Source organism: Amblyraja radiata, chromosome 22 (genome assembly GCF_010909765.2).
Source record: "Amblyraja radiata isolate CabotCenter1 chromosome 22, sAmbRad1.1.pri, whole genome shotgun sequence".
In the NCBI taxonomy this organism is placed as follows: domain Eukaryota; kingdom Metazoa; phylum Chordata; class Chondrichthyes; order Rajiformes; family Rajidae; genus Amblyraja; species Amblyraja radiata.
In genome coordinates this window covers 40705260-40725009 of record NC_045977.1, presented here as the reverse complement: position 1 = coordinate 40725009, position 19750 = coordinate 40705260, and the positions used below count along the sequence as shown (strand labels likewise).

The window sequence follows — 19750 nt, the reverse complement described above, 5'->3', positions numbered from 1 at the left end:
GAACGGTTCCACTGGGTTATCTGTGAGATGACATTGCAGTAACAGCGGGCAAGTGGGAGCTGTGACACAACTGGTTGAACACTTGATTCACAGTCTTTGCTTTACTTTAGAGATACAGTGTGGAAACAGGCCCCTCGGCCCAGCGATCCCCACACACCAACACTGTCCTACACACCAGGGAGAATTTACCATTTTTACCAAAGCCAATTAACCTACAAACAAACCTGTACATCTTTGGAGTGTGGATGAAAACCCACGCGGTCACAGGGACTCATTCCAACCTGGTCCACAATCACTTCTCCATCATCGAAGGGATCTGCAGGAGTCGCTGCCTCAAAAAAAGGCAGCCAGCATCATCAGAGACCCACACCACCCTGGCCATACTGAAGACTGTAACGTCCAGGTTCAGGAACAGCTTCTTCCCAACAACCATCAGCCTATTGAACGCTACAAACTCCAACTAAACCTTGGACTAGGAGAGACACAAAAAGCTGTAGTAACTCAGCGGGTCAGGCAACCACTCTGGAGAGAAGGAATAGATGCCCCTTCTTCAGAATAGGAACTGTGTACGAATCAGCAAATGCCTTGATTGAGTGATAGAGTGGTGAATCTGTGGAATTCTTTGCCACAGACCGCTGTGGAGGCCACAAGTCAGTGGATATTTTTAAGGCAGAGATAGATAGATTCTTGATTAGTACAGGTGTCGGGGGTTATAGGGAGAAGGCAAGAGAATGGGGTTAGGAGGGAAAGATAGATCAGCCACGATTGAATGGCATAGATGGGCCAAATGGCCTAATTCTACTCCTATCACATGTGACCTTATGATTGCACTCGGGACTTCGAGCTTTTGTTTTCTGCATAAATTAGATTTGTCTTCATTTTATGAACGTATTTTTTTTCATGTCTGTTTATTATATTGTCTATTGTGTACCGTATTTACAAATCTGCTGTGCTGCTGCAAGTAAGAATTTCATTGTTCGGTTTCAGTCCGTATGATGTTAAAATACTCATGACTCCAAGTCAGTTCCCCGCTCATTATCACATCTTTGACCTTGCGCACTTGCCATCAGCAAATTGGCCTCCATGTTTCCCACATTACAGCACTGGTTGCCATTTGGAAGCTGTTCATTGGCACTCAAGCAGTTTGAGATGTTTTTTAATGCTGTGAAAGACGCCTAAGAATGTAACGTTTTCATTTCTCTGAATTCCGTTGTTCCTGATGTCACCTTCAAGTCAGGTTTTTTCTTTGGCTTTGTGCTGTCAGGTTCTCTGTTTGCCCGGGTTGAGTCGAAAACCAAGCAAACAAAGCCAAGTTGACCGACCACTCTGTGGTGCACTGAGACTGGAACATATTGGAAAAAAATCACAAGTGGACCAACCTTAGATTAGTTTATTATTGTCATGTACAGTCACATGTAGGTTCAGGTGAGGGTTCACTGTACAGTGAAAGGCTTTTTTGTTGCCTGTACATGATTACAATCAATCCACAGTGTACAGGGTATTATAACGTTTAGTGCTTGATAAAGTCCAGTAAAGTCACCTTAAAGTCACCACTTATAACAAGAGGAATCGAATATAGGAGCAAAGAGGTCCTTCTGCAGTTGTACAGAGCCCTAGTGAGACCACACCTGGACTATTGTGTGCAGTTTTGCTCCCCTAATTTGAGGAAGGACATTCTTGCTAATGAGGGAGTGCAGCGTAGGTTTACAAGGTTAATTCCCGGGATTGCGGGACTGTCATATGCTGAGAGAATGGAGCGGCTGGGCTTGTACACTCTGGAGTTTAGAAGGATGAGAGGGCATCTTATTGAAACGTATAAAATTGTTAAAGGCTTGGACACGCTATAGGCAGGAAACATGTTCCCGATGTTGGGGGAGTCCAGAACCAGGGGCCACAGTTTAAGAATAAGGAGTAAGCCATTTGGATCGGAGACGAGGAAACACTTTTTCTCACAGAGAGTGGTGAGTCTGTGGAATTCCCTGCCTCAGAGGGCGGTGGAGGCAGGTTCTCTGGATGCTTTCAAGAGAGAGCTAGATAGGGCTCTTAAAAATAGCGGAGTCAGGGGATATGGGGAGAAGGCAGGAACGGGGTACTGATTGGGGATGATCAGCCATGATCACATTGAATGGTGGTGCTGGCTCAAAGGGCCGAATGGCCTACTCCTGCACCTATTGTCTATAATCTAAGGTAGTTCAAAGGTCTTTAATGAGGTAGATAGGAGGTCAGGGCCGCTTTCTAGTTGGTGAGAGGACGGTTCAGTTGCCTGATAACAGCTGGGAAGAAACTGGCACTACCAAATCACACCAGGGACAATTTACAATTTTACTGAAACTAATTATCCTACATGTCTTTGGAGCGCGAGGGGAAACCAGAGCACCCGGAGAAAACCCACGCAGGTCATAAGGAGGATGTACAAACTCCGTACAGACAGCTGGAGTCGGGATCGAACCCGGGTCTCTGGCGCTGTGAGGCAGCAACTCTACCACTGTGCCACCATTCTATGGGAGGGGAGAGCAAGGAAGGATTGCAGCGTAGATGTATTTAAGATGAGGCTGGATTACCACACAATCAGGGAATGGTTATTCTGAATTAACTTGCGTTATTCTGAGTTAACATCAGCTCAGTGTTCCAAGCCACTAAACCGGCATCTGGTCTTCATTTACTGTGGCCCAGAAGAACATTTTATTGGCTGCGGATTACTAAGCTCCTAAATATAAATAATTAGATGTTGGACAATTCTGTTTATTTGCAGAGCCAGGCGTAAATAGTAGATTAACTAAATTGAAGTAAATTATTTCAAATTTCAATATTCGGCTTGAGTTGGGTGAATATTGTAAGGTCATTGGTTCTCGGAGCAGAATTAGGCCATTCGGCCCATCAAGTCTACTACGCCATTCAATCATGGCTGATCTATCTCTCCCTCCAAACCCCATTCTCCCCGTAACCCCTGACTCCCGTACTGATCAAGAATCTGTCAGTCTTCCAATCTGTCAACCCGTCGATGTCCTATGGCAAGGAAGATCGGCAAATATGTACAATGGTTAACGCGAGGTTGAACGCACTTGTCCGGAGGGTTGTTAGATTGCGGAATGTGCTACCACAGGTTGTGGGAACAGTGGAGATGCGTTTAAGGGAAGCTAGAGAGAAACAGTGCACAGTGGCACCTCAAAGCACATGAGACCCAGGTTCGATTCTGACCTTGGGTACCGTCTGTATGGACAAGCTCGTTCTGTATCCACCACCGTCTGAGTGAAAAAGTTGCCTTTAATATTCCTATTAAATCTTCCCACTCTCACTTTAAACCTTTGTCCCCTGGGTCTTGATTCCCACACCCTTCATCCTATCAGTTCAGTTTATTGTCACGTGTACCGAGGTACAGTGAAAAGCTTTTGTTGCGTGCTAACCAGTCAGCAGAAAGACTATAGTGTTTAAGGAGGAACTGCAGATGCTGGAAAATCGAAGGTAGACAAAAGTGCTGGAGAAACTCAGCGGGTGCAGCAGCATCTAAGGAGCGAAGGAAATAGGCAACGTTTCGGGCCAAAACCCTTGCCTATTTCCTTCGCTCCTTAGATGCTGCTGCACCCGCTGAGTTTCTCCAGCAATTTTGTCTACAGCAGAAAGACTATACATGATTACAATCGATCCATTATACGGGAATAACGTTTAGTGCAAGATAAAGCCATCAAAGTCCGATCAAGGATAGTCCGAGGGTCAACAGAGAGGTTGCTAGTAGTTCAGCGCTGCTCTCTGGTTGTGGTGGGATGATTCAGTTGCCCTCAAATACCAATTCACAAGTTCACAAGTTATAGGAGTAGAATTAGGCCATTCGGCCCATCGAGCCCACTCCGCCATCCAATCAATGGCTGATCTCTGCCTCCTAGTCCCATTTTCCTGCCTTCTCCCCATAACTATCGACAACCGTTCTAATCAAAAACTTGTCTATATCTGTCTTAAAAATATCCACTGACTTGCCCCCCCTTGGCAATGAGTTCCACAGATTCACCACCCTCTGACTAAAGGAGTTCCCCCTCATGATTTTGTACACCTCCATAAGATTACCCCTCAGCCTCCTGCGCTCCAAGGAATAAACTCCTTGCCTGCCCAATCTTTCCCTATAGCCCAGGCCCTCAAGTCCTGGCAACATCCCCGTAATCGTCTCTGCAGTATTTCCATCTTAACGACATCCCACTTGCCCTCTTCAGGACGTTGCTCTGTGCAAATCAGCTGGCACAAGGTACAGGCTAGGTAATTCGCTGGAAAGGCATTGTCTTGAGCAAAAGGTGCTTTACAAACGTTAACAATCTCAGCATATAGAAACATAGAAAATAGGTGCAGGAGTAGGCCATTCGGCCCTTCGAGCCTGCACCGCCATTCGATATGATCATGGCTGATCATCTAACTCAGTATCCCGTACCTGCCTTCTCTCCATACCCCCTGATACCTTTAGCCACAAGGGCCACATCTAACTCCCTCTTAAATATAGCCAATGAACTGGCCTCAACTACCTTCTGTGGCAGAGAATTCCACAGATTCACCACTCTCTGTGTGAAAAATGATTTTCTCATCTCGGTCCTAAAAGACTTCCCCCTTATCCTTAAACTGTGACCCCTTGTTCTGGACTTCCCCAACATCAGGAATAATCTTCCTGCATCCAGCAATAATCTTCCTGCATCTAGCAATAATCTTCCTGCATCTTCCCGTATAACTAAAATATGGTTCATAACCAATCATTTTAATATTCCTTACAACGGGTTTCCAAATCAGTAGAGTAATGGCTATCGACAAATATAAACTTAAGACGTAGAAAAGATGCTGGTTTACAAAGAAGACACAGTGCTGGAGTAACTCAGCGGGTCAGGCAGCATCTGTGGAGAACATGGATAGGTGACGTTTCACAGAGTGCTGGAGTAACTCAGCGGGTCAGGCAGCATCTGTGGAGAACATGGATAGGTGACGTTTCACAGAGTGCTGGAGTAACTCAGCGGGTCAGGCAGCTCTATGAAAATTCTCGATTAGAACGGGTGTTTAGGGTTATGGGGAGAAGGCAGGAAAATGGGAATAGGAGGCAGAGATCAGCCATGATTGAATGGCAGGGTGGACTCGATGGGCCAAATGGCCTAATTCTGCCTCCTGGAGCGAAGGAATAGGTAACATTTCTTCAGAACACAACACAAAACACAAACCTTCCTCTGCTGGTCTCCACATCATTTTGTTAGCTTTTAAAACTGTTCATTCCAGCCCCGCCCACCCACACATACAACACACTGCTTCACAGTGAATTATGCTTCCTCTAATTCCTGTCAAAAGAATGTCTGTACAAAGAGAACAAATGAATAACAAACCTATTATTTTCATGAAAAAAGCTCTGTAACTTAGTTACACAACTATTATATTAGGCCAGTGTTGTCAGTAAACTGAATTTCATTCACAATTCGCCTGATTTTAATCTACATTGCACTCTCCACCAAGCTATTAAAGCAGATGATGCCTCAATGCTTCTCTCTACAGTGTTTGGAGCATGTGGGGGGGATGGGGAGAGAGAGAGGGGGAGGGTGGAGAGAGGGGTAGAGGGGAGGGGAGAGAGGGGGAGGGGGGAGAGAGAGAGAGGGAAGGGGGAGGGAGGGGTGGGGAGAGAGGGGGAGGGGACAGGGGGGATGGGGTGACAGAGAGGGAGGGGGAGGGGAGAGAGAGGGGGGATGGAAGGGTGGGGAGAGAGAGAGAGGGGAGAGAGCGAGAGGGGATGGAGGGATGGGGAGAGAGAGAGAGGGGAGGAGGGGGTGGGGGTAGACAGCAGGTGGATAGAGAGGGGAAAATCACACTATATATGTTAACTAATGGGACGGAACTCAGCTGAGAGAAACATGTTGCTGTGTTACATTTGAGTATTTGAGGATTTAAAGAATACTGTACTCACAAATAAAACCCACATGCAAGGTATCAGAGTCGTTACCTATATCGCAGACATGTACAACTTTAGTTGAGTTGAGGTTAGTTTATTGTCACGTGTACCGAGGTACAGTGAAGCGCTTTTGTTGCGTGCTGGCGAGTCAGGGGACGGAGGGGGGAGGGGAAACGGGGACTACTTTACATACCAGCCCATCCCAGGGTGCAGAATAATTTTGTAGATCCATAACCCAGGACTCGAGCTACTTGAGGAAAGGTCGCTGACAACAGGTATCTCGTAAAAAGAAAGCGGAGGCTAATGTTGAGAGCATTAGTCATAGAGTCGTACAGCACGGAAACAGGCCCTTCGGCCCAACTTGCCCATGCTGACCAAGATAGACCCATCTACACTTGACCCACCTGCCTGCGTTTGGCCCATGTCCCTCTAAACTTCTCCTATCCATGTAAAACGTCTGAAAAAGGATCTCGACCCGAAACGTCACCCATTCCTTTTCTCCAGAGATGCTGCCCGTCCCGCTGAGTTACTCCAGCTTTTTGTGTCTATCTTCGGTTTAAACCAGCATCTGCTGTTCCTTCTTACACTAAATGTCTTTTAAATGTTATACTACCCAGGTACTCTTGGGTATACCCTTGCATATCCAAGTATTTGCATACCGAGGTTGTACAAGCAAAGAATTCCACTGCCTTGTCCATGTTATAAGTCTGCCATTCGATCCCTGCCTCAACTATCTTCCCTGGCAGCTCGCTCCATATAGGCACCACCCTCCGAGTGACAACGTTGTCCCTCACGTTCCTATTAAATCTGTCACCTCCCAGCTTAAACAGATTGAGAAACAGAGAAAATAGGTGCTGGAAGAGGCCATTCGGTCCGTCGAGCCAGCACCGCCATTCATTGTGATCATGGCTGATCATCTACAATCAGTAACCCGTGCCTGCCTTCTCCCCATATCCCTTGATTCCGCTAGCCCCTAGAGCTCTACCTAACTCTCTTTTACTGTAAACTCATCCAGTGAATTGGCCTCTCACAACTCTCTGGGTGAAAAAGTTTTTTCTCACCTCGGTTTTAAACGTACACCCCTTTATTCTTAGACTGTGGCCCCTGGTTCTGGACTCCCCCAACATTGGGACATTTTTACCTGCATCTAGCTTGTCCAGTCCTTTTATAATTTTATACGTTTCTATAGATCATCCCCTCATCCTTCTAAATTCCAGTGAATACAAGCCCAGTCTTTCCAATCTTTCCTCATATGACAGTCCCGCCATCCCGGGGATCAATCTCGTGAACCTACGCTGCACTGCCTCAATAGCAAGGATGTCCTTCCTCAAATTTGAGAACCAAAACAGCACACAATACTCCAGGTGTGGTCTCACCAGGGACCTGTACAACTGCAGACGGACCTCTTTGCTTCTATACACAAATCCTCTCGTTATGAAGGTCAACATGCCATTAGCTTTCTTCACTGCCTGCTGTACCTGCATGTTTACTTTGTGTCCTCTGCTACTTGATTCTCCTACTCCGAGTAAAAGACTCTGTGCCTTCACCATATTTTGGCAGTCTGAAGAACGACAATTGAAGTTTCCAACAGATCTTTATTCAAAAGTTTGGTTTCCAGTATACAGGTTCTCTAGACACGTCTGGCCACAACGGTGGTCAGCGCTGAACTAATGCGTGAAAGCAAAAACCGCACGAAATGGGTTCGTTAAACGCGGAGCCTGCTTCAATGCCGGATAGTTTCCTATCCACAGTGGCTACATTATAATTCATCACTACATGGAGCAAGAGCATCAAGCCGTTGGAAGAGGGGTCTGCAGAGAACACTGCAGTGATACTGCCGCCAGTAATTGAATAAGGGAGGTTCACAAGTTCACAACATTAACCATAATCTGGTTTGAATCAGAAACCACACAGGAGGCAAGCACTCAAGGGGAAAACAAACAGGACTAAAATAAATCTATAGATTCCACGCACTGAAAGCAAATGATGGATAAGGTTCTGTCGTGCGTGTGTGGTTCAATAACTGTACTCCAGTTACTCTCGGGCCCGACTTGTGAACCCTGTGACCTCGCGGTGAGAATCATGGAGACATGTAACAAGGCCCTTCAACCCATCCTGTCCTCACCATCTGCCTCACCGTGCCAGAGACACCGGATCCATCCTGACCACGGGTGCCGTCTGCAATGTGGAGTCTGCACGTTCTCCCTGTGTGACCGAGTGGGTTTCCTCCGGGTGCTCCGGTTTCCTCCCACACCCCAAAGACGAGTGGGTTTGTAGTTTAATCGGCTCTCTGTAAATTGCCCCCTAGTGTGCAGGGAGTGGATGCGAAAGTGAGATAACTCAGAACTAGTGTGAGCGGGTGATCGATGGTCGGCGTGGACTCGGTGGGCCGAAGGTCCTGTTTCTGCGACGTATATTATAATCAATTCAGTCACTGAGTATCCATCTATACCCATCCTATTTACTAGCCTTTGGCCACAGGTTGACAGATGATATTGTGAGATGATATGTCACAAAGTCCTTTGTATTGATATCTTTATACTAGTGGCTCAAACTCCAAGCCTAGGAACACTCTCCAGTAACATCAGATCGTGCTATATAGAGTCATGCGGCCCAGAAACAGCCTGAAGAAGTGTCCCGACCCACAACTCTCTACAGGTGCACCAGAGAGAGCGTACTGTACTGTCCAGTTGCATCACAGTCTGGTTTGGGAACAGCTCTGCCCACAACAGTTCTAGATGTAGCCCAGTCCATTGGACAGACCACACTCCCCACCATTGTAGATGTTGCCCAGTCCATCACACACACACCACACTCCCCACCATTGACTCCATCCACACTTTATGCAGCCAACATAAAACTTGTCCCACCCCGGTCATTCCTTCTTCTCCCTGCTCCCGTCCGACAGAAGGTACTGACTCAGGAACAACTTCTTCCCCTCTATTATCGAGCTTCTGAACGGTCCTGCCCCATTGCGGACATTGGACATTGGACATTGGATCTGATGCACTACAATGCTGAGAACTATATTCTGCACTCTGTATCTTCCCCTTTGCTCCACCTGTTGTACTGGAGTTTGACTTGATTGTGTTTATGTACAGTATTATCTGATTTAATTTGACAGCACGCAAATCAAAGCTTTTCACTGTACCTCGGTACACGTGACAACGACAAGCGTAAAACCTAATCCGTGAACCCAAACGTCATCTGTCCATTCCCGCCACAGATGCTGCCTGACCCGCTGGGTTCCTCCAGCACTCTGTGCTTTTGCTCAGGATTCCTGCACTTGCATTTCCTTCCCCCCACTGCTCCCCATTTCACTGGGCTCTCAGAGATTTGAACAGGAGCAGCCTGCAATTAATTTTGCCCCTGGACCTAAGCTGCAGACGGAGGCCCCCTGAATCAAAGAGGGGACTAAATCAAAGCCACTATTAATATGAAATATGATCCGTGCACTGTTTTGCCAGCAGGCTTTATACAATACAGATGCTGTGCTTCCCCCATCTCTTCTATATAAATGCTGTGCATCTCACAGCCTGCAGTCGCTGCCTTCTAGGCTGCACTGGTCCGGGCTGCACAGTGGCACAGAGCTGCTCTCTCACAGCGCCGGAGACCCAGCTTCGATCCCGAACCCGGGCGCTGTCTGCGTGTGGAGTTCGCACGTTCTCCCCGTGACCTGCGTGGGTTTCCTCCGACGTGCTCCGGTTTCCTCCCACGTCCCAAAGCCGTGCGGGTTTGAGGGTGAATCGACCCCTCTGTAAATTTGTCCCTAGTGCGTAGGGAGTTAATGAGGAAGTGGGATAACATAGAACTAATGTGAACAGGGGTGACGAAATTGCTGGAGAAACTCAGCGGGTGCGGCAGCATCTATGGAGCGAAGGAAATGGGCGACGTTTCGGGCCAAAACGCTTCTTCAGACCTAAGGAAATAGGCAACGTTTCGGGTCGAAACCCTTTGGGTTTCGGCCCGAAACGTTGCCTATTTCCTTCGCTCCATAGATGCTGCCGCACCCGCTGAGTTTCTCCAGTATTTTCGTCTACCTACTTGTCTTTGGAGTGTGGGAGGAAACCGGAGCACCCCCGGAGAAAACCCACGTGGTCACAGGGAGATTGTCCCGAAACGTTGCCTATTTCCTTCGCTCCATAGATGCTGTCGCACCCGCTGAGTTTCTCCAGCATTGTCGTCTACCTTCGATTCTCCAGCGTCTGCAGTTCCTTTCATGAACATAACGTGAACGGGTGATCGCTGGTCGGCACGGGCTCGGTAGGCCGAAGGGCCTGTTTCCATGCTGTATCTGTAAACTCAACCAAACTAAACTAAATGAAAGTGGACTAAACTAAACTTGACTAAGGAGATGCAAAGAACTGTTTACAACACAAGATTGATGGCTGGCATGGACTCAGTGGGCCGAAGGGCCTGATTCCTGCCGTATCCCTAAACTAAACAAATACCAAGGACAGTTGTTGAACGTCGAGAAGACACTTCATATAACAGTTTGCCCTTTTCATCTGCTTGAACATAATTCATTCAGAAACAAAGCAAACTGGAGCCAGAACTCTGCGATCCTGGTGATCCTGGCTGCTACTGTAACGGCTTTTATTCATTTTAAAGAAGGATGAGGCGAGACCAGGAGAAGTCATCTCCATCTGTCTCTTTAAACTCAAAGTGTTGGCTCTGAGGCGAGGATGTGCCTTCAGTGGCTATACAAGTCCCACAATGCACAGAGGGGCGGCATGGTGGAGCAGCGGGTAGAGCTGCTGCCTCACAGTGCCAGAGACCCTGGTTCAATCCTGACTTTGTGCTGTCGGTGTGGAGTTTGCATGTTCTCTCTGTGAGCGTGTGGGTTTCCACCGGGTGCTCCGGTTTCCTCCCACATTCCCAAAGACGTGCGGGTTTGCAGGCTAATTGGCCTCTGTAAAAATTGCCCCTAGTGTCCATAATAATACAATACAATAGACAATAGGTGCAGGAGTAGGCCATTTGGCCCTTCGAGCCAGCACCGCCATTCAATGTGATCATGGCTGATCATCCCCAATCAGTACCCCGTTCCTGCCTTCTCCCCATATCCCCTGACTCCGCTATCTTTAAGAGCCCTATCTAGCTCTCTCTTGAAAGCATCCAGAGAACCGGCCCCCACCGCCCTCTGAGTAAGAGACTTCCGCAGACTCACCACTCTCTGTGAGAAAATGTTTTCCTCGTCTCCGTTCTAAATGGCTTACTCCTTATTCTTAAACTGTGGCCCCTGGTTCTGGACTCCCCCAACATCGGGAACATGGTGTTTAAGAAGGAACTGCAGATACTGGAAAATCGAAGGTACACAAATATGCTGGAGAAACTCAGCGGGTGCAGCAGCATCTATGGAGCGAAGGAAATAGGCAACGTTTCGGGCTGAAACCCTTCTTCAGACTTCAAACTTAGTCTGAAGAACGGTTTCGACCTGAAACGTTGCCTATTTCCTTCGCTCCATAGATGCTGCTGCACCCGCTGAGTTTCTCAGGCATATTTGTGTACCATCGGGAACGTGTACCATCGGGAACATGCCTCTAGCGTGTCCAAGCCCTTAACAATCTTATATGTTTCAATGAGATTCCCTCTCATCCTTCTAAACTCCAGAGTGTACAAGCCCAGCTGCTCCATTCTCTCAGCATCAGCAATACAGATCCCAGTGCTGGAGTAACTCAGCGGGTCAGACAGCATCTTGGGACAAAAGGAATAGTTGATGTTTCTGGTCGAGACCCTTCTTCACACCCAAAAAGTCACCTGTTGCTTTTCTCCAGAGATGCTGCATGTCCCGCTGAGTTACTCCAGCTTTTTGCGTCTATCTTCGGTTTAAACCAGCACTTGCAGTTCCTTCCTATATGTCCCAAATCTGAAGAATTAACCGAAGAAGCTTATTCTTGACTCATCGCAGCTGATTGATGTGTTCTTGTGCACTGACGAAAACCATGGCCATATTTGCTATTGAGACAGACCCTCCCCCCCACTAACGTGAACTAAGGCACTTTGTGGGCTGTGAGGCTGAACCTCATAAAGAGATATTGTGTCAGATAGTCCAATATTTGATCGGAGATAGGCATGAACAGCTGGAGTAACTCAGCGGGACGGGCAACATCTCTGGAGAGAAGGAATGGGTGACATTTCGGGTCGAGACCCTTGTTCAGACTGGTTAGGGATAAGGGAAAGGAGAGATATAGACAATAGACAATAGGTGCAGGAGTAGGCTATTCGGCCCTTCGAGCCGATTCTCTCCAGAGAAGCTGCCTGTCCCGCTGAGTTACTCCAGCTTTAAGTGTCTATTTTCGGTTTAAACCAGCATCTGCAGTTCCTTCCTACATATTTGCTGGTGCCTGCCTGCGCCAGGGCAGTGGAATGGGAGGATGTGGAAATATGCCGGGGAGTGTGTGGCTCTGTCCCAAGGTTGCTCTGAAGCCTCTGTACCTTGTTATACATTAACACGCTCCTCCAGCACTGAAATCTGCACCCTGTGTGACACCACATGAGTTCTCCACCTCAAACATTGCAGAGAGAGCACAGACGGGGCGACACGGCGCCAGAGACCCGGGTTCGATCCTGACTACGGGCGCTGTCTGTACGGAGTTTGTACGTTCTCCCCGTGACTTGCGTGGGTTTTTCCCGAGAGCTCCGGTTTCCTCTCACACTCCAAAGACATGCAGGTTTGTAGGTTAATTGCCTTGATAAAATTGTATGTCGGAGAGTGAGTGTGTGAGTGTGAGTGTGAGTGTGCGGGGATCGCTGTTCGGCGCGGACTCGGTGAACCAAAGATTTCAGGCTGCATCTCCAAACTAAAAACTAAGATGCAGCCAAGGGAAACGGCCAAAAGATCAGATTATAAATATGATTGCCACCAGAGTGGTGGATTAAGGTTGAAATCCTAGCTCACGCTGTATAGGATGTCTAAGAGTGGGAACCCTGCTTGCGTCAGCACAGGGACTGATTTAGTTCCACAGAGCTGCGATTGTTTACAGTCACTGGGTGTTTGAAAAGCTAACACTGCCATCACTGTGAAGACCGATGGAGGAAGGGAGCGTCTCTTGATTTTGAACAAACATTTTATCTTGAAGATGGACACAAAAAAAAATGCCGGAGTAACTCAGCGGGTGGGGCAGCATCTCCAGAGAAAAAGAACAGGAGATGTTTTGGGTCGGGACTGAAAGTGGAGGTGAGGGTGGAATAAACTGGAGGCGAGAAAAAGCCAAAACAAATCGGGGGCCGGCAAACAAATGACCTCAGGAAGGGTGGAGCCCACAATGGCTGATTGTTGGCTGGGGAAGGTGTGATGACAATTCCCCTCGCTCCCTCCCCCACCCTCCATCTCTACATTCAGATGAACAACAACACTAAAGTAAAAAAGACTCTGAACTGCATGGCCTGGCCTCAGACTGAAAAAATCACCATTTAGAAGCAATGTTTTGTGAACAAATTTTAAACCACTGGGCTGTTCTGTGCCCGCCCAGTTTCTGATTATGATTGCAGTAAAAAAAAAAAACAGTTGCTTAAGTACAATGTTGAAAGCTTACCCTGGGCTTGTATTCACTGGAATTTAGCAAGATGAGATGAGATCTTATAGAAAGATATAAAATTCTTAAGGGATTGGACAGGCTAGATGCGGGGAAAATGTTCCCGATGTTTGGGGAAGTCCAGAAACAGTGGGGGGGCCACAGTTTAAGAATAAGGGGTAAGGCCTTTTAGGACTGAGATGAGGGGGAGAAAATTCACCCAGAGAGTTGTGAATCTGTGGAATTCTCTGCCACAGAAGGCAGTGGAGGCCGATTCACTGGATGTTTTCAAGAGAGAGTAATGCCCCTGTTCCACTTAGGCGGTTTTTTAGGCAACTACAGGCGACTAGGCTGTTGCCGCGTGGCCTGTATGGTCGTGTTGCCTGTATGGTCGTGTTGCCTGTATGGTCGTGAGTAGTCTCTTCAGCCGCCCAAAGAATCGGAGCGTTTTTCTGGTCACCGCTGGATATTGAAATATTTAAAACTTTTCGGTGACAGTCGGTAACAGTTGGCTTGGCGCCAATCAGCGTAGCGTGACTTCTCCTGACGTAGGTGCTGTCGTACGTTGTCACCAGGTGACGTAGGTTGTCGCGGGTGCTGACTTCGGTGAATTCCATTGGCGACTACCTACGTCAACCTACGTCAACCGGTGACAGGTACCGGCCACTGAATTGGCTTACCTTGACATAGCTTGTTGTAGGTGTGGTCGTAGGTGGACGTCCTAATGGGTCGCCGGTTGTCGGTAGCTTGCCGTAGCGTGACGTTGACTAGGTGGAAGGTTGTTGTAGACATTGTCGTGGACATTATCAAAGGGGGGGGGGGGGGGCCAGTCGCCAGTTTTTCGGCGACCTGCTCCCCGAAAAAAATCGCCTAAGTGGGACAGGCCCTTAAGATTTAGTTGTTAGGGCTAAAGGAATCATGGGATATGGGGAAAAAGCAGGAACGGGGTACTGATTTTAGATGATCAGCCATAATCATATTGAATGGCGGTGCTGGCTCGAAGGGCCGAATGGCCTACTCCTGCACTTAATTTTCTACGTTTCTACTAGCTTTTTATTCATGAGTGGAACTATATTCCCCTGGCTACTGTCATCAATGTTTCACTGTTTCTCAGAAACACTTCCATTGCACAAGCACATCGCTGGGAACACTTACTAAAAATACTAATAACCTAAACGGAAATTAAACTCTTAAAGCAAATGTCTTGTGTGGCAATCAGTATGATTCATCTTGCAGGGCAAGAACAGGAACTATACAGTTTATTCACACACCATCTGTAGACATTAATCAGAAATCATTCTGGGAACGAACGCACCAGGATGCCACTCCCGTGGCTAATCTTTAACTCTCGTCCAATTATTGTTAGAAAATATCTGCCGCGACAAACCAGCGCCCACGGGCAGTGGAGCAATAAAGACCCACTGAAGATAGGCACAAAGTGCTGGAGTAACTCAGCAGTATCTCTGGAGAAAGGGAATAGATGCTGTTTTCGGTCGAGACCCTTCATGGTGAAGGGCTACAACCCGAAATGTCACCTATTCCTTTTCTCCACAGATGCTGCCTGCCCCGCTGAGTTACTCCAGCACTCTGTGAAACGTCACCTATCCATGTTCTCCACAGATGCTGCCTGACCCGCTGAGTTATGGTGCAGCAGCATCTATGGAGTGAAGGAAATAGGCAACGTTTCGGGCCGAAACCCGGAAGGGTTTCGACCCGAAACGTTGCCTATTTCCTTAGCTCCATAGATGCTGCCTGACCCACTGAGTTACTCCAGCACTCTGTGAAACGTCACCTATCCATGTTCTCCACAGATGCTGCCTGACCTGCTGAGTTACTCCAGCACTCTGTGAAACGTCACCTATCCATGTTCTCCACAGATGCTGCCTGACCCGCTGAGTTACTCCGGCAGTTAGTGTTTATCTTTGGTACGGTGGCGCAGCAGGTAGAGCAGCTACGTCACGGCTCCAGACACCGGGGGTTCGATCCAGACCTCGGGTGCTGTCTCTGCCGTGTATGCCCGATCTCCCAGTGGCCGCGTGGGTTTCATCCGGGTGCTCCGGTTTCCTCCCACATCCTAAAGACGTGGTGTGGGTTTGTAGGTTAATTGGCCCTCTGTAAATTGCCCCTAGTGTGTGGGGAGTGGATGAGAAAGTGGGATAACATAGAACTAGTGTGAACGGTTGATCGCTGGTCAGTGCGGGCACGGTGGGCCGAAGGGCCTGTTTCCATGCTGTATCTCTAAACTAAACTAAACCAATCCTAACCCAGTGGTTCTTTGACTTGCAGGTCGGATATGGGGTCCAGCGACTGAGCGAAACTGAAAATATTACTTCATCAACGGCGATTTAAAATGATTCCACCAGCTTCTCCGAATTAATCTGACAAAGGTTGGTGAGCCTGAAATATCCTTGCTTTGAAAAATGAGAGACAAAATGCTGGAGTAACTCAGCGGGTCAGGCTGCATCTGTGGAGAACATGGATAGGTGACGTTTCACAGAGTGCTGGAGTAACTCAGCAGGTCAGGCTGCATCTGTGGAGGAAAGGAATAGATGGTGTTTCGGGTCATGACCATTTAGCAATTCCAACAGTACAGCTTTTGTTCTGAAGATAGACTCAAAAAGCTGGAGTAACTCAGCAGCATCTCTGGGGAGAAGGAATGGGTGACCATTCTTCAGTCTGCTTTTTTCTCTGGATGTATACTTGGAACATAGAACTTAGAACCGTACAGCACAGGAACAGGCCCTTCGGCCCGCAATGTCCGTGCCGAACATGATGCCAAGACCAACTCTTATCTGCCTGCACATGATCCATATCCCTCCATTCCCTGCATATTTGTGTGCCCATCCAAAAGTCTCTTAAATGCCACCATCATATCTGCCTCCACCACCATCCCTGGCAGAGGAAGCCATTGAGAAAGGGACAACATGACATTTAAAAGACATTTGGCCTACTTGGGAAAGCCATTTAGAACGGAGACGAGGAAACACTTTTTCACACACAGAGTTGTGAGTCTGTGGAATTCTCTGCCTCAGAGGGCGGTGGAGGCCGGTTCTCTGGATACTTTCAAGCGAGAGCTAGATAGGACTCCTAAAGATAGCGGTATCTGGGGATATGGGGAGAAGGCAGGAACAGGGTACTGATTGGGGATGATCAGCCATTATCGCATTGAATGGCGGTGCTGGCTCGAAGGGCCGAATGGCCTACTCCTGCACCTATTGTCTCTATTGTCTACTATTGTCTATTTACTTATCTGTTTGTATTTTTTAATATATGTTTATATTATATTTTTATTGTTTATTGTGGGTTTATAATGAGTACTATGTTTACATATCTGTTATGCTACTGCAAGTAAGAATTTTGTTGATCCCTTTTGCGGCATTTGACAATAAAACACTCTTGACAGGTACGTGGATGGCAAAGGCTGAGAAGGAAATGGGCCAATCACGGGCAAATGGGACAAGCTTAGATGGGCACCATGGTCAGCATTGGAAGACCCTGTTTCCATGCTGTGAGACTCAATGACTGAAACCCCATCATTATTTCCCTCTGTTCTCACCTTTTTCAGGTGTCCACCCACCTTCCTGTCAATAATTGTCTCATCGCAACTTGCACTAACATCAAGTTATGGTAACGGAAGAAGAGTCTCGACCCGAAACGTCACCCATTCCTTCTCTCCAGAGATGCTGCCTGTCCCGCTGAGTTACCCCAGCATTTTGTGTCCATGTTATGGTGACATCCCTCCATTCCGGGCCAAACAAAATATCTATAAAAGTCTCTCTTGAATTCCTTGCTGTATCTCCAGTGTCCATCCCACTGAGATCCTTCTATAATCCCGTAAACGCCGATCAGGACCGTCCCCTCAATCTCACCTTTGCAAAGAAAAAGAATCACAATTTGCCTATTTGGGATGGAAAGCAGCCTCGGTTCTGACTGATTTCACTAAATGGGCTTGCTTTATCTCATCCAAATAACCCTACGGAAATCGTAATTAGTCCATCAGCATGGGTATCATGCTTCGTAGAGGAATCAATGAGGTTTTCATACAGCAAGTCGCTTACATCGTAAATATTTCACAGCAGCAGTCCCATGAGAGTCACGCGGGTGCCAGCAGTAGGTTATCTTCCAGCTTCAACCCTCATCCAACAGCTCAAGAGGTACATGACCTAACCCGTGCCCAGCTTACACTAGAGGACCCAGAAGCTCGCTACTCCTTAAAGATCCTTAAGGACAACATGCATGTAGTAAAGTGTAGGAAGGAACTGCAGATGCTGGTTTACACCAAAGAATGACACAAAATGCTGGAGTAACTCAGCGGGAGAGGCAGCATCTCTGGAGAGAAGGGTTGAGACCCTTCTTCCCATCTCGACCCGAAGCGTCACCCATGCATTTATTAAAAGTGTTTTAACATAGTTAAACATCTCCCGATGGCTTATTAGTAAACTCATCCAGAAGAGATGGTGGCATAAAGTTGTGGAGTAACTCAGCAGGTCTGGAGCATCTCTGGCGATCACGAACAGGTGACGTTTCTGGTTGGGATCCTTCAGAAAGATCCATGTTTGGTAGGAGGTGATGAGGTGAGGTTTCAGGTCGGCACCCTTCTTCAGACTGAAACGTCACCTATCCATGTTCTCCACAGATGCTGCCTGACCCGCTGAGTTACTCCAGCACTCTGTGAAACGTCACCTATCCATGTTCTCCACAGATGCTGCCTGACCCACTGAGTTACTCCAGCACTCTGTGAAACGTCACCTATCCATGTTCTCCACAGATGCTGCCTGACCCGCTGAGTTACTCCAGCACTCTGTGAAACGTCACCTCTCCATATTCTTCACAGATGCTGCCTGACCCGCTGAGTTACTCCAGCACTCTGTGAAACGTCACCTATCCATGTTCTCCACAGATGCTGCCTGACCCGCTGAGTTACTCCAGCACTCTGTGAAACGTCACCTATCCATGTTCTCCACAGATGCTGCCTGACCCGCTGAGTTACTCCAGCACTCTGTGAAACGTCACCTATCCATGTTCTCCACAGATGCTGCCTGACCCGCTGAGTTACTCCAGCACTCTGTGAAACGTCACCTATCCATGTTCTCCACAGATGCTGCCTGACCCACTCAGTTATGGTGCAGCAGCATCTATGGAGCTAAGGAAATAGGCAACGTTTCGGGCCGAAATCCTTCTGGAAATAGGCAACGTTTCGGGCCGAAACCCTTCCGGGTTTCGGCCCGAAACGTTGCCTATTTCCTTAGCTCCATAGATGCTGCCTGACCCACTGAGTTACTCCAGCACTCTGTGAAACGTCACCTATCCATGTTCTCCACAGATGCTGCCTGACCCGCTGAGTTACTCCAGCACTCTGTGAAACGTCACCTATCCATGTTCTCCACAGATGCTGCCTGACCCGCTGAGTTACCCCAGCACTCTGTGCCTAGTTTGCTCTTGTTGTTAATCATAGTGACTGAGCGAGAGACAGTGTTACAACTGCCCGCATTATTTTATCTGAAGTAATGTGAGTACAAATATATATTTCAAGTATCAAGAGTCTGAGGGGAGATGAGGGCAGAGTTCTGAGTGTGCTAACAGGCAAAAGAACAAAAACACTTTGTACTTTGAGGTATGTAACATCCCCGCGTTTGAAATCTAACACCACTGCTAACGATTTAGCAGAATTATTCGGCGTGGTATTGGAAATAGCTGGATGCACAGTTTCAGTTCCACTGCTGAGTCACTGTCACATCGACGTCTACATGAGTTTCATATTGTTCACCTCCAAATGGCAATGTTCTTCCCTTCTGCCCAAATGTCAATCATTGAGAAGTTAAGTCATGGGTTTTAAACTCATTTGGTAGAGATTTATCATCTGCAAAGTTCATGGTTTACATCGAAAAACCTATGATCGATGGTCAGAAAACAGACTCGGTGGGCCGAAGGGCCTGTTTCCACACTGTATCAACGATTCAATGATAAGGAATTAAATAGGCTGTTATTTAATTCCATATCGTTGAGTCGTTGATAGATACAGCAAGGAATCAGGCCCTTCGGCCCACCAAGTCCATGCTGACCATTGAACACACGTTTTCCATGTAAGCCCATTTTCTCATCCACTTGGGCTGAGACAAGTTGATCTCGCCTCTTGTAACAAACCCATTATCCTGGAACCAGCTTGTGAATCTTCACTGCTCTTCCTCGATTGCAAGTATATCATGTTCATAAGCAGAATAAGGCCATTCTGCCCATCAAGTCTATATGGCTGATCTATCTATCCCTCCTAAAACCTATTCTCTCCCCATAACCTCTGACACCCGTACTAATCAAGAATCTATCTATCTCTACC

At 47.6% G+C, this 19750-nt stretch overlaps 2 protein-coding genes across 4 annotated transcripts in view; one reads left to right on the top strand and one right to left on the bottom strand.

Moving 5' to 3' along the window:
- Window positions 1–19750, bottom strand: part of c22h7orf50 (chromosome 22 C7orf50 homolog) — a 186086-nt gene that overhangs the window by 36496 nt on the left and 129840 nt on the right. The window lies entirely within an intron of this gene.
- The window catches only part of gpr146 (G protein-coupled receptor 146), a 57980-nt gene that overhangs the window by 19056 nt on the left and 19174 nt on the right, over window positions 1–19750 (top strand). For all 3 annotated transcript variants that reach the window (XM_033041147.1, XM_033041145.1, XM_033041146.1), the window contains exon 2: window positions 15703–15803. The gene's annotated coding sequence lies outside the window, so the exon portion shown is untranslated. The remainder of the gene's footprint in view (window positions 1–15702; window positions 15804–19750) is intronic.